General features: G+C 41.3%; 1 protein-coding gene across 2 annotated transcripts in view; it reads left to right on the forward strand.

The window, feature by feature from the left end:
* The window catches only part of pctp (phosphatidylcholine transfer protein), a 94,853-nt gene extending 79,778 nt beyond the window's left edge, over positions 1-15,075 (forward strand). For both annotated transcript variants that reach the window (XR_010003034.1, XR_010003035.1), the window contains one exon: positions 14,154-15,075. The gene's annotated coding sequence lies outside the window, so the exon portion shown is untranslated. The remainder of the gene's footprint in view (positions 1-14,153) is intronic.
* Positions 15,076-15,428: the final 353 nt, after the last annotated feature.

A 15,428-nucleotide genomic window follows, 5' to 3' on the forward strand; every position in this document is an offset into this window, starting at 1 on the left:
CAATGCCTATAGGCTCTTGGAAATAAGGGTGGGATGGGTGAGTCACCCAAATATATGAATAAATAATTTATTGAGATGACCAGATAATTCTATGCTTTCCAGTGTGGGGAAGATGGGTGGAATGAAGTTCCGTCAGCTGATGCTTGCGGATACTAGGATGAGCCGCAATCTGACTTGTATCCAGCTGTTCATTGCAAATTAGAGTAGCAGTGATCCTCTTCCCTATTCTTCACACAAGAAACAGTATTTTCTGCTAGTCTTTTAGGACGGAGCTGGCAGTGTAGTCCAACTTCTATAGTACAGGGGGAAGAAGAAAAGCAAAGGCTAGGTAGGTAATACTCCACCATCTGATTCAGGATTGGAAACAGCAGCAATGCTATTGTGGAGAGCCTCCAGAGGCAAGGCTTGGAGGAGAGATCCATTGTCAACATCCATTTATACAACACCACTAGCTGTGCCCGGCCACGCGTTGCTGTGGCGAAGTATGGTGGGAAATAAAGTATTGAAGAATTGGTGGTAGTTAAGGTAAAGGGTAAAGGTTTTCCCCTGACATTAAGTCCAGTCGTGTCTGACTCTGGGGGTTGGTGCTCATCTTGAGTCTATACTGCCATATAATCCAGTTGAAATCAGAAAAATCTGTATTTTATAGGCAGTGTGGAAGAGGCCTGATTGAAGTGGCCCTGGGCTGCGTGGGTTGCTAGGAGACCAAGTGGGCGGAACTTAGCCTTCTAACTGACAGGAGACCAAGTGGATGGAGCTTAGTCTTCTAACTGGCAGCAATTGGATCAAAACAATTATTCCTCTCCCTCTAATTAGGACTTTATGTTTCTTTTCTTTTTGTTGTATGAACGTAGAGGCATGGATGAGGGGTTGTGCTGCCAAGTTTAGTGTTTCTGGGATGTGTAGTTTTGTTGTTTTGTCCTAGGACGAAATTTCATTACCCTTTTATATATATAGATCAAACGTACATGGCACTTTATAACAAAAGTTGAAAAAAAAACCAATGGATCCTGTCAAAGACTGACAAGCTAAAATATATGTGTGTACACACACACACACACACACACACACACACACACACACAAAAGGAAGGGGGAATGACAAATCACAAAGCTGTACAATACAATTGAGAAAAAAACCCCAGATAAATAATCTTTACAAAAAAAAAAAAAGCTCTCAACACTTCAGCACAATATAATACAAAGCAAATTGACATACATGTAATCAGGATGTACAAGACTACAAAACAACATCAGACTAAAATCCCAGAAACTTTGGAAAATAAAGAAAAGGGTTCACTTAAGATTTAGAAACTGCAAATGAAGGAGCAGTTAGGAAATTGGCCAAGATGCAATAAATATTCTATAGAGATGTCAAGAGGCTGGCCTGAAGACATCTTAGGGCACATCCAGACAGTACCTAAAATGTGTGCTCTCTCACACTTTTTCCTGGGGTGTCCAAATGACGCCTCGGATAAAAATGAATTCATTCGGGACAAAGCAAGAAAACACTGCTTTGTGCCGAAGTAATTTGACAGCCGGAAAGACCCAGGTATTTCCAGCTGCAGGCGCTCTGTGGGATGGGGACCAGAGATCGCACCACGTGACTTCTGGTGCCTATCCACACAGCTGTCTTGGGTTTCTCCTTGAGCCCCAAAAAACCAAGACAACCCCCACTCCTCCCAATTTCCAGGTATTGGCCTGGGAAGGTATTCCTCAGTCTGTGATAGACAAATCTCTTCCCAGTCCTCACAGATTTATCTGGGATTTATTGTTGAAGGTTTTCATGGCTGGAATCACTGCAGTGTTGCGTGGTTTCTGGGCTGTATGGCCTTATTCTAGCTGCATTTTCTCCTGACATTTTGCCTGTATCTGTTGCTGGCATTTTCAGAAGATCTGATGGTGGTAAACACAAGTGGAATATATATCCCTGTTGAATGTTTAAGGTGAGAGAAAGACCCAATGTCTATTAACCAAGCATGAAAGGTGCAGTTAGCAAGCTTGATTTGCAGTTGTTTGAGTGGGATCCTCTGGGATGTCCTACCTACAAATGTAATAAGAGCCCATCTTCATTAGACCAAAGTCCTGACCCCAAATGTGGTTCCCTTGGCTCAATATTGGGGTTGTAAAAGTTTTGACAACAGTAAAGGTTTTCTGATTGCCACACATTTACACAAATCTGTTAGCAACAATGTGGACTCCACAAAAGAGAAAATCAACCTGTTCAGCAAGCCTAGCAAATGCTGATTTATTTTCAGCAAATGTTTGATTTTTATACCTATATACCTGTGGTCAAGTAAAAAATTCTCAGTTGGAAAGGAGTTGCAAGTGGAATTTTTTAAAAGAAATCCTGATATAGATTTTTTTTTCTCATGCACTGCTTTCAAGTCAAATATTCTCAATTCTATGTTCATGCATTTTATTTTTCCTGCCTAAATGTAATACCTTAAATTTATCCCATCCTGCCTTTTCAGCAGATTGGAACAGAAAGCAGCTTTTAATAATGAAAAAAGACATTGTTAAAAATCCACAAGATACAAAAGCTAAAACGCAATTAAACAATAGAAACATTAAAATATAGATAATTAAAAACATACATCGGCACAATGAGCAGTATCCAGCACATTATGGACCTCATCACATTGCGGTCCAAATAGTGAGCAATAGCAAGGGAATTCACCAGACAGCATGGCAAATTTGGTGGTCAGTGAGGAAAAATTGTTGCCCTGCACCCGGCATTTCCGGCATCACCCTTTACCCACAATGGGAAGTGTCACTACCAACCTTACCTCCATGCTCACCCCATTTTTCTCAATGAGAAAACGGGAAGCCTCCTGTATTCTCTTTTCAGCATCGTAGGATGCTTGCAGGATGCTGAAAGCATGGAGTCACATTAGAAGCAGCCCTGGCAGGCTATGTGCTTCCAGTGTTCTGCAAGCGTCCTAGAATGCTTAAAATTGTTAATGTGATGAGGTCCTAAGTAGGATGGTCCCTTAATAGGTCACTCATCAAACAACCATAGAAAGGTCTTTCCTTGTCTGCAATAAGGGAGTAGGCTGGGTACCAGTCTAATTTCTTGGTGGGGGTAAGGTCCTTCAAATAACCTGGACATGAGATCTGTCAGGCTTTCAGGTAATAACCAGCACTTTGAATTATGTCTGAAACAAACTGGCAGTCAGTGGAGCTGTTGTAACAAGGGAGTTGTATGATCTCTGTATCAACCCCAATTTGCAATCTGGTTGCTGCTCTTTGGAGCAGGCAAAGTTTCCAAACACTCTTCAAAGGCAGCCTTAAGTAGAGTGCATTGCAGTAATCCAAGATCCAAGGTACAGGGCTTTTTTCATAATAGTTTTGTAACAACCTCCTTCAGGCAACTGGAACTATACTGTATGCCTTTTTTTTTCAAGGTATCAATCTACTTAGCCAGCCTCCCTCTAGTTTTTTTTAATCAGCCAGCAAGGGTAAGGACTTAGAATGCATGTAATGGCACTCATATTTCGAAGAATCCTGTCTATGTCCTCTGATTGAATAAATTAAAAAGCATCCATGGTCACTGGACAAACAGAAGCCAGAGTTAAATCCATCATATATCTGTATTAATAATAGCATCAAAGTCAGAACAGATCCAAGTTATTTTATCTACAAAGTACTGGTCAAGGTGTTTTACAGTGAGTTGTTGATGATCTGGATTTTTCTTTCTTGGGCTTGCATGTGAAAGATCACTAGCCTCCTGAATCAGCTCTGCTGGCCTGCAGGCACGATAGAAGCTCGAAAAGAAATTTCTTTTGCTACCCCTCAGATAAGCTTCAGCTTGTGTTGGATGAAATGCACCCTGAGTTTTTCTGCCAATGCTTCTCTAATCACTTCTCGCTTTTTTCATCCACCACAGCTCCATGGAAAGCCAGGTTGGTTTTGATTTCATTCTATGAGAGGGGATGCTTGACCATGTAACAGGGACTCTAATCAACCTCTCTGTTATATTATAGATCTTCACACCTGAGAACACCAAAGAGTCACAATTTAACCCATTGTCTAGTTTAATTGGTTTGGTTGGAAGTCTTTTCTAAAACAGGTGTTATACAGATAGTGTATTATGCTGAATTCCTACATTGCCAAAAGTAATGCAAAATACCTGCTGAATTCTGTAGTTCAGTTCTTCTCCGACTATCTGATATAGTAAACTTGAATATTTCCCCTCAATGTGCCAGGAATCAGTACAGTAGAGTCTCACTTATCCAACATAAATGGGCCGGCAGAATGTTGGATAAGCGAATATGTTGGATAATAAGGAAGCATTAAGGAAAAGCCTATTAAACATCAAATTAGGTTATGATTTTACAAATTAAGCACCAAAACATCATGTTATACAACAAATTTGACAGAAAAAGTAGTTCAGTACGCAGTAATGCTATGTTGTAATTACTGTATTTACGAATTTAGCACCAAAATATCACGCTGTATTGAAAACATTGACTACAAAAATGTGTTGGATAATCCAGAACGTTGGATAAGCGAGTGTTGGATAAGTGAGACTCTACTGTATCATGTTTGTGCCATGTTATTATTGTATTCACTTTATTTCTTGGAAATGTACCGTGGGTTAACAACTGAGGGCTTATACACCAACACCATTGAAGATTACAGTAATTATCTGGATGTGAATGTTTATTGCTGTGTATGGTGAGAAAATGCATTGAATAGATTTTAGTCTACAAAACCAGTACTTCTAAAACATGTAGTCACACTCCTCTTTTGTTCTGATACTGGTTTCAGTTTCCATTTATAGAAATCAAGGGTGGGGGAGGTATGATTTGCTATCATCTTGCTCAGGAGTGGGGAAACACATTGCTCTAAACACATTTGACCCACAGATTCCATCAGTGTCTATCAGCCTTAACCAACAGTAGTTAATTCAGTGACAAAGTTTGCAATTTAAGATATCCTCTTATCATTTAGGAGTTGGTATTTTATGTATTTGCCCTAAAGACACATGATAGGGGGTTTCCAAAACACTTAAGTAAGCATTGTGCTGCAGGAAGATCTTTGGAATAACTTTTTTAAACCAATATTACTTCACACTCCTTTGATTCAATGATTCTTACCCTTTGGTCCTTCAAATGTTTTGGAATTCAGTTCTCAGAAACTCCAACCAGAATGACCAATAGTTAGGGGTTCTGGGACCTGAGATCCAAAACATTTGAAGAATCAAAAATTGAGAATTACTGGTGCCTGATTTTCATTCAATTATTTCACTACCAATAGTAAGTGATAACTGAAGTTGTAGTCCAATGATATGTATTTCATATTAATATATATTTTTTAAAGCCTGACCCAAAATGAAACAAACAGGCAACAACAGAACAATGTATTTGTTGCTGAAATCACTGCATGCATTACATTCAAATACAGGTTATCTACAAGTGGTCTGGGAGTTTACTAGATAAAAATTTATTATCATCATGTAGGGGACAGTTGATATAGACCAGCGGTTTTCAACCTGGTGTCCCCAGATGTTTTTGACCTACAACTCCCAGAAATCCCAGCCAGTTTACCAGCTGTTAGGATTTCTGGGAGTTGAAGGTCAAAATCATCTGGGGAACTCCAGGTTGAAAACCACTGATCTAGACAGATGATAGCTACACATACAGAGAGAGACTGTATTGACTTGAATATAGCACACCTCAATTCTGAAGGTGTGTATCACAAAAAAAGGCAGAGACTTGCAAGTTCTGATTGAGAGGTGCAGGTGGGCTTACGTGTGCATTTCTAACGATCGAATCTAATGCACATCTCACTTTTGACTATGTAATTTAGCCAAAATAGCTGAGCATTAGATTAGAGTAAATCTGGTATGGGGGGTAGGATGGAGAAATTCTAGCATCCCCAGAAATATGATAATGGGCACAGAAGATTCAGGTAAAAATGTATAATTCCTGTTCAATTTGCTTCTTAGTACCCTTCCACACAACCCTTGTGCCGTCAGGACTGCTGATTGAAAGGTTGGTGATTTGAATCCAGGGAATGGGGTGAGCTCCCATTTCTCAGCTCCAGCTTCCCATGCAAGTATATGAGAGAAGCCTCCCACAGGATGGTAAAACATCCCCTGGGCAACGTCCTTGCAGACAGCCAATTCTCTCACACCAAAAGCAGTTTGCAGTTTCTCAAGTCGCTTTTGACACGGAAAAAAAAATCCACACTATCCATTTTGAACTGGATTATCTGAGTCGACTCTGCCATATAATGTAGTTCAAATGGGGATTTTATACAGCTGTGTGGAAGAGGTCTTAGACAGCTGAGTTTATGCCGGTAATATAGATGAAATACAGGAAATTGGCTTGCAAAGATTTCCAAATGTTTTTGTCTTGGTTTAAAAAATGCCCCTTTCCTTCTCCAGAGTCTGGCGATAACACGACAAAAACGAAATCTGTGCTGAACCCTTCCTCATGGCAAGTCCCTGTTTGTTTTGCCACATTAGAACTAACAAATGGCTTAACCTACAGAAAGAGGTAATTTTTTTAGCAAAAAAATGACATCTGGCTGACAATTCATATGCCAAACTCCAGTCCAATTCAATTTAAGAACAGCTGTATAATAAATCAGTGGGGAGAAAAGGAAATGGCAGCCCTGACTTCAGGTTACCGCTGTGACAGAACTATATGTTATCCTTGTCTGCGTCATGGCTGGCTTACTCAAGCACCATTTCTGGAGGCAGCTTGTTTAGTATGTTTGGCAGGCTGATGATCTGCATTCTAGAAACCAGAACTGAACCAGCATGGTCCAGACTGAAGGTTTGCTATTGAGTTTCTAGAATTATGGTTCAGGATCTGGGGGTAGGAAGAAGCCTTTTTAACCTTATAAAGTGGGAAGGTTACATGGTTACTTTTTAAATAGTGCGGATGGACAGCCAAGGCTATATTTAGTAGAGTAGGGTTTCATCTTTTTCTTTCGTAATTTTGTATGGTTTCATCCATTCGGATTGCATGGAATGGCACAACCCCTCAAGAACAAAAGAAACAGTTAATTGAAGACAGAGGGGAATGGTAGCTGTTTGGTCAACTGATTTTCGGTGCTTGGCTGTAGGCCCGGTTAACAGGGCCCTGGGGCACTCACTGGGCCGTTTGACAATGGACCCGAAATAGGGTCGCCCATCAATCCTGTCATTAACATATGATTGCCTTTGTTTCTCCTGTTGCCGCACCTTCATCTCCCCCATTGGCCAGCCAGGGAGAGACGTCACAGACGGGGCTCGCGCTCCCATTGACTGAGATGTGCGAGCCCCCAGACTGCTCCTCCTGGCTCCTGACGTTAGGTACTCCCTTGGCCAATCAACAAAGAGCCAGCTGGGTGAGCGGGAGCAGGAAATTCAAACTGCAAAAGTATAAAATGTGTATTTTTCTATGTAATGGCATGCCTGTTCTTCTTGCAACTTATTGCTGCTGTCATCCTGCTCCAGCTGGACCAGAATAAACTCAGTGACCTCTGCTTCAAACGTGGTTAGTCTTTTATTGGGAATAGGGAAATTTTGTTTGCTTCACGTAAGCAACCCAGATGTTGCGCAACCCTTCTTTTGGGTCTAGTGCGGGTCTCCATTTCCAGTGAGACCCCCAAATCTTTGATCTCCTCATCAATGGCAGGGTAGAAGGGGCCTCAGAGGCAGATGTAAATGTACCTCTGCTATGAGACATTTATGGAATGATGAGAGGTGGGCTGCTAGGGATCATAGGAGTGGGGCTTTGCGGTGCTTATATAATTTTTAAATGTAATTTAATAACATAAAGAGGTTAATTATTTTTTAAAATTTTATACTCATATTTTAAAGCATTACTTTGATTTGTATTGTGTCTTATTTGTTGTTTGCTGTCTTGAATTCCTATACTGGGAGAAAGACAGGATAAAAATTAAGCATCTGTGTATATGTGTGTATTGCATAGCATTTTACAGCAAACACAATTGTAGCTCTCTCTCTATCTATCTATCTATCTATCTATCTATCTATCTATCTATCTATCTATCTATCTATCTATCTATCTATGAGGGTTATCCAGAAAGTACATTACATTTTGGAATTAAAAATGAACAAAGTATAGGATAAAACATTTACCATATGCAGTTGAAAGCCACACCCAAATACCACATCTCACGTAGTTGCCATTCAAATTTAGGCACTTACCATAGCGATGAAGGAGCTTTGCAACTCCTTCCCCACTAAATTCTGCCACTTGTCCTCAACCACTTGTTTCCAACATTGGGGGTGTGGCTGGCAATGCAGCGTTTTGGTGATGCTGCGCAGTTGCAGGAAGGGCTGACCGGCTGGTTGAGGACAAGCGGCAGAATTTAGTGGGGAAGGAGTTGCAAACCTCCTTTATCACTATGGTAAGTGCCTAGATTTGAATGGCGACTACGTGAGATGTGGTATTTGGGTGTGGCTTTCAACTGCATATGGTAAATGTTTTCTTCTATATTTGTTCATTTTTAATTCCAAAATGTAATGCACTTTCTGGATAGCCCTCGTATATAGTTTAGCTATATGGACACTAATAGTCTTATTGCCCAAATTTCTCTCTCCTGCTGCAGTTACGTTGGCTGCAAAAATGCTATGCAATTAAGATTGCTATCTTTCCTTGTGCACCTTTGGAACTATTGTTGGCCACCTATTAGTGCCAAAACCTTATTGCACACAGACTATCTACTAGCTTTTTCTACATTATCTCTGCCTCTTTTCATTGTTTCTTGTTCTGAAGTATCGGGGGGGGGGGGGGGGGGAGGGAGGGGAGAGCACAAATAATTTACCTCTCACCTGAGCACAGTGCCAATCAAATGCTAGTTATGGCCTCTCCTTGGAGGAGTTTCCCCCACTGCTTTCCTTCCTTCCCACATTTTGCAGACATGCAACTTCATCCCATTGAAGCAGGGAAGGATTTGATAGAATATGTTTATAGTAGTGCTCAGTCATACTCCAAAGGAGCCCCTGGTGGCACAGTGGGATAAACCCTTGTGCCGGCAGGACTGAGGACTTGAAAGTGGGGTTGCTGACCTGAAGGTTGCTGGTTCGAATCCAACCTGGGGAGAGCGTGGATGAGCTCCCTCTATCAGTTCCAACTCCCCATGCAGGGACATGAAAGAAGCTTTCCACAAGGATGGTAAAACATCAAAACATCTGGGCGCCCCTGGGCAACGTCCTTGCAGATGGCCAATTCTCTCATACCGGAAGCGACTTGCAGTTTCTCGTCATTCCTGACATGAAAAAAAGAGTCATACTCTGTTTCAAAATGAAATGGAGGATTTTCCCACCTTCATCACACTGTTAAATCTGCCAGTGTGACTCAGTTGTACTCAAGATTCTTCAAATGATTTGTCATCACACTGTAATCTCTAGGCACCAACCACCATTCCTCCCCCATTCTTTGGGGGGCAAAAAAAACCCTCCTCTCTTTGAAATGTCAGCTCTTACATGCCCTCAATTCCCTGAGCTTTCAGTCTAGCTCAGTGGTTCTCAACCTGTGGGTCCCCAGATGTTTTGGTCTTCAACTCCCAGAAATCCTAACAGCTGGTAAACTGGCTGGGATTTCTGGGAGTTGTAGGCCAAAACATCTGGGTACCCATAGGTTGAGAACCACTGGTCTAGCCTCTCCCTCAGCTGCCATCCTTCTCTCTCTCTCTCTCTCTCTCTCTCTCTCTCTCTCTCTCTCTCTCTCTCTGTCTGTGAGGAAGGAGGAAAGGGAGGGAAAGCAGCAGTGCAAACATCCTTCTCTCTCTCTCTCTCTCTCTCTCTCTCTCTCTCTCTCTCTCTCTCTCTCTCTCCCCCCCCCCCCCTCCCTTTGCTGTCCCACTGGGAAGGAAGCAAGGAAGGAGGGAGGGAGGGAAAGCTCTGATTGGCATCCTTATCTCCCCCTTTCCCTGCTTTTCCATTCAACACAAGGTGCAGTCATATCACAGAAGGAAGGGAAGGGAAGGACCAGGGAAGGCTATTTTTAAAAATACATTGTTTTGGCAAAGTAAAAGCTCGTTGAGCAAAAAGTAATTGTGGAACTTTCCCCAACAAGGGTATTTTTGGCCTCTCCCACAATTTCCTCTCCCACAAATTGGGGAAACATTTCATTCTAAACCTGAGAACAACGAATGCCATCACATTACAGAATTGGCCATTTTGCCCATCTACATTGGGATAATTACCAAAAATCCACTTCCCAAGCAGCTCTTGAAATGTATGAAAAGAAAACTGTTCCCAATCCTTTAGATACGTAAAGAATGCCCTAACCTACATTTGAACTCAACCTAATGTGATGAACACAGTGGGTTACCACATCTGAAGTGTCTGACTGAATGGAATTTAATCAATCTGATGATGGCTTTATGGAAAGAAGCTCAAGCATTATCCTTACATAAAAGGGGTCAGGCGGAAATTCAAAGCTAAAGAAATCTCTCTTGTGTTTCTCTTCTATGATCCTATGCATCACAATCCTATAGCAGCATGTATCTGAGTGTGAGATAGAGAAAGACAGTTTGTGTGTGTGAAAGAGAAAACAAGGCATTTGCACAACATGACATTTGACTGCTTTAGCAACAGAGACTTTAGAAAAGGGTGGGCTCTCTTGCTCAAAGCACATGCCCACTCTCCATCCAAAATCAGTGTAATGGCACAATTGAATTTTTGCATAGGAAATGAAAAGTGAGAAAGAATAATAATAACAGAAAGGAGCAAAAAAATGTGTACAACTGTCTCCCATGGGACAACAGAAAAGTAGCAGCATCATGCAATGAGCCTCAACAGAGGTAGCTATTATCCAGTTTCTATTGTGATCTACTTATCTATGCCATAAGGTTTTCATTGATCCGAAGTGAATCTCATCAGTTGGATGATTAACCACTTGATTAGATGAAGTCAGAGAAGCATCTTCTTCTCCCTGCTTCTCTGATTCTGAGGGACTCCACGCTGCCAGTATGGAGTCCCCCACAGCCCATCATATGATGCAGGACTTCTTCTGGTGGGGTTCTGTTGGGCTCCATGACAGCAACATTGCTGCAGCACAAAGAAACAAAGCCCAGGGAAGTCAGATGTACACCTGACTCCTCATACAAGAAAGCCAGAAGAAATGAAGAGGAAGCAGCAGACAGTGGGGAAACGTCATGGGAATCCAACTGAGTGCATGGATAAGCTCCCTCTATCAGCTCCAGCTCCATACGGGGACATGAGAGAAGCCTCCCACAAGGATGGTAAAAACATCAAAACATCCAGGCATCCCCTGGACAACATCTTTGTAGACGGCCAATTCTCTCACACCAGAAGCAACTTACAGTTTCTCAAGTTGCTCCTCTCACACAAAAAAGGGAAGGTATACACAGCCTCCAACTGTAGAGAATACAGCATGATGCTGCCCAACAATTTTCCCCACTGCCCACTTTGTAAGGGCCAATTGATGAGATCCTACTTGTCAGTGCCTCCTCCATAATCAAAGTGACAACTCCCACTAGCCTCACTCAGCAGGGTGTTACTGCGGGATTGTAGGAGATGTTGTCTTAAAAGATCTGGAGGACCAAAGTTCTCCACATTTGTTGAATGAACTAGTGCAAGAGAAATCCAGAAGTCATTATTTGAATCAATGAGTTTTTAATAGACCTTTGTACTATAGCATAGCACAGCACAGGACATTTTGAGAGTCCATCAAATGTATCCAATGCACATTTAAGAGTCACATAGTACTCCCTCTTCTTGCTGGAGGCTTTACTTGGGTCTTTTTCCAAGACAGAGATTATAATGTTTTCAGTGTCATCTGGTGTTAAGAAGTTAGTGTGCATAGATGATACAGAAGTAGATTATTATAGACCAGTGCTTCTCTGGCTATCTGTTATAGGAGACAAGCAATTATATTTTTTCTCCCCTGCCTAGCTCCACATTTTTCCCCCATTGGACACAATGGGAAAAAAACTCTTCCTTGAAACTCTCCAGTGATTGGGGACCAGCACCAGTCCAGAAACAAATACCACAACAGAACTCCAAGACTTTCCCTTCAGGGAATACATTTCTCACAACACCCCTAATTTCAAACTAAAGCACTCAGTAGAAGCAGACAAATGTTCACCGATTCCATTTAGGGCTTGGAGGCCAAGGCGATTTTAGTGTCCCTGCTCCCCATCACTTTTTTGCCAGCTGGAATACGAGCAGCCCTTACATAACACAATCGTTCTGGATCAATCTTCTTGGCTTTCTAATGAAATGGATTCACAATACATGGCTTATTTATGAACATTTTGCAGCACATACAAGGTCAAATGCTTGCATTTGCTCCAGTTGAAGACCAGATTTCCACAGCAACATAAAGAAGAAAAAAGTATGCCCTGGGGCAGGGGCAGAAGTCATCACCTCATTTTTTAAAATCCCTGTTTCACTCACTTTGGCAAGAACACTATATTCTTTTTTGATGTTTCACATCAATAACATTCTTGCACAATGGTGCCATATTCTGCAACATCAAGAAGGTCGGGGAGATTAAATCAAATAGCACATGTTTCTTGACAAAAGCAAGTGGTACTCCTTGTTTGTTTACAGTGAACCTCAAACAATTAACTCCTTGCTGTTCCGGTTTTTTCAAAGTTTACTAAATTTCGAAGCCAGTTGATATGATTTTGCTGTCGACACATAATGCCTACTTAAACTGCTATATACAGAAGTCCCTCTAAATATAAAATCCAAAATAAGTCAAATGTAACCTGTACGCCTCTATGCCAGCATTAAAAATAGTAAACATTCCAGTGGATGCAGGATTTGTCATGTGAACATGCATGACTGCATGTGGATTTTCTCTAAAGAAAGCTTCACACATGATATTTTGTAGTGTCTTATCGCTAAAAAAATATCTCTGGGGATTTTCCAAACCCAAAATCATAGACTCCTAGGGTTGGAAGAGACCACAAGCATCATCAGGTGCAGCCCCCTGTCTTGCAGGAATGCACAATCAATGTACTATCAAATACACTCCGGACAGATGGCAATCCAGCCTTCTTAAAAACCTCCAGAAAAGGATATTCTGCCATACTCCAGAGCAGCCTAACCTATGTCAAAAAACTCTTGCTGTCAGGAAAGTCTTCATAATCTTAGGCTGAAACTTCTTTTCCTTTTCTGTATCGTAGGACCTGATCATACTGAGTCTTTTCTGTGCTTCTCTGCACTGCCAGTACGCTGCTGGCACGGATTCCCCTGGAGTTCATTAAATGAGTTAGGGCTACTTCCAACATGCTCCATTGGACTCAGTGTACACCCGACTCCTCAAAGAAGAAGCTGGGGAGGAGGTAAAAGGAAGCTGAGGACAGAGGGGAAACATTATGGGAAGGGATCCCATGACCACTGGTAGTAAGGGCATAAAGTGCTTGCCGCCCCACAGCTCCCCCTCAAGCTTATGGACTTCAATGTGATGAGGTCCTATGTCTCTAGAGCAGTGAAAAACAAGTTTGCTTCATTTTCAATACAACATCCTTTGAAATAGTTAAATATGGCTACCTTTGCCAAGCTAAACAAACATGGCTTCCTAAGTATCTTCTCATAGAGCAGTGGTTTTCAACCTGTAGGTCCCCAGGTGTTTCGTCCTACAACTCCCAAAAATCCCAGTCAGTTTACCAGCTGTTAGGATTTCTTGGAGGTGAAGGCCAAAACATCTGGGGAAACACAGGTTGAGAACTGCTGTCATAGAGTTTGCTTTCCAGACTTTGGATCTTTTTGGTTGCCCTTCTTTGGACATGTTATAGATTCTTAATATCTTTCCTGAGCTGTGCTGCCCAGAACTGAACATGGTATGCCAGGTATGAACAAAGTGGTATCAGTGTAGAAACTAAGCTCCTATTAATGCAACCTAGAATTGCACTACATTTTGCAGCTGCCACAGCATGCATGGCTCATGTTCAGCTTATTGTCAACTAGGAAGATTTATTACTACCAAGCCAGGTGTCACCAATCCTAGATCTTTGGATATGTTTTAATGGTTTTTAACTGTGAATTTTTAATACTGTTTATATTTAATTCTGTTTTAATGGTTGCATATTTGTATATTTGCTTTGAGTCCCCTTCAGGAGAAATAAAGTAGGGTAATAATAATAACAATAATAATAATAATAATAATAATAATAATAATAATAATAATAATAATAAATCTTTGATTGAAGTCAAAAATCAGAAACTCCTCAAAGCACAGCAGACAAAGAGTCAGTACAAGAAAACCGCACTACAAACTAGAGCTGACAGCTGGCACAACAAAACATCGCATGGAAAGTTCCTTGACAAAATTGAAGGAAAAGCTGATAAGAAGACCTGGCTATGGCTCACGAATGGGACCCTGAAGAAGGAGACAGAAGGCCTGATCCTTGCAGCCCAGGAGCAAGCCATCAGAACAAATGCAATTAAGGCCAAGATCGAAAAATCAGCTGATGACCCAAAATGCAGACTGTGCAAGAAAGCTGACGAAACTATTGATCATATCCTCATCTGCTGTAAGAAAATCGCACAGACTACAAACAGAGACACAACTATGTGGCCCAAATGATTCATTTGAACTTATGCCTCAAGTACCACCAGTAAAGAACTGGTGGGATCACAAACCTGCAAAAGTATTGGAGAATGAGCACACAAAGATACTGTGGGACTTCTGAATCCAGACTGACAAAATTCTGGAACACAACACACCAGACATCACAGTTGTGGAAAGAAAAAAGGTTTGGATCATTGATGTTGCCATCCCAGGTGACAGTCACATTGATGAAAAACAACAGGAAAAACTCAGCTGCTTATCAGGACCCCAAGATTGAACTTCAAAGACTCTGGCAGAAACCAGTACAGGTGGTCCCGGTGGTGATGGACACACTGGGTGCCGTGCCAAAAGATCTCAGCCGGCATTTGGAAACAATAGACATTGACAAAATTACGATCTGCCAACTGCAAAAGGCCACCCTACTGGGATCTGCACGCATCATCCGAAAATACATCACAAAGTCCTAGACACTTGGGAAGTGTTCGACTTGTGATTTTGTGATACAAAATCCAGCATATCTATCTTGTTTGTGTGTCATAATAAAATAATAATGGATCTTTGCATTTCATTTCATTTTATGATCAGTTTGGCTTCTGATCCAGTCCTCTGGGTTATTAGTTACTACACCTAATTTGGTGTCATATGTAAATTTGATAAGCAGTCACTCTATTCAATCATCCAACACACTGATAAAGATATCGAATAGCATTAATCCCAAATCAGAGTTTGAAGAAGAGAGGAACAACTACAAGAACTTTTGAATATTATATTTCTCACCCTCTTCACCTAAATCTTTAACTTAATTTCATTTCATTTCTCTCTTATAATTCAGCTTCTTAACCTCCTGCAATTCTTTATCTCATTAACTCCCATATAGACATTCATAAGCACACACTACAGTCACGCTGCCAGG

Source organism: Anolis carolinensis, chromosome 2 (genome assembly GCF_035594765.1).
Source record: "Anolis carolinensis isolate JA03-04 chromosome 2, rAnoCar3.1.pri, whole genome shotgun sequence".
Lineage (NCBI taxonomy): Eukaryota > Metazoa > Chordata > Lepidosauria > Squamata > Dactyloidae > Anolis > Anolis carolinensis.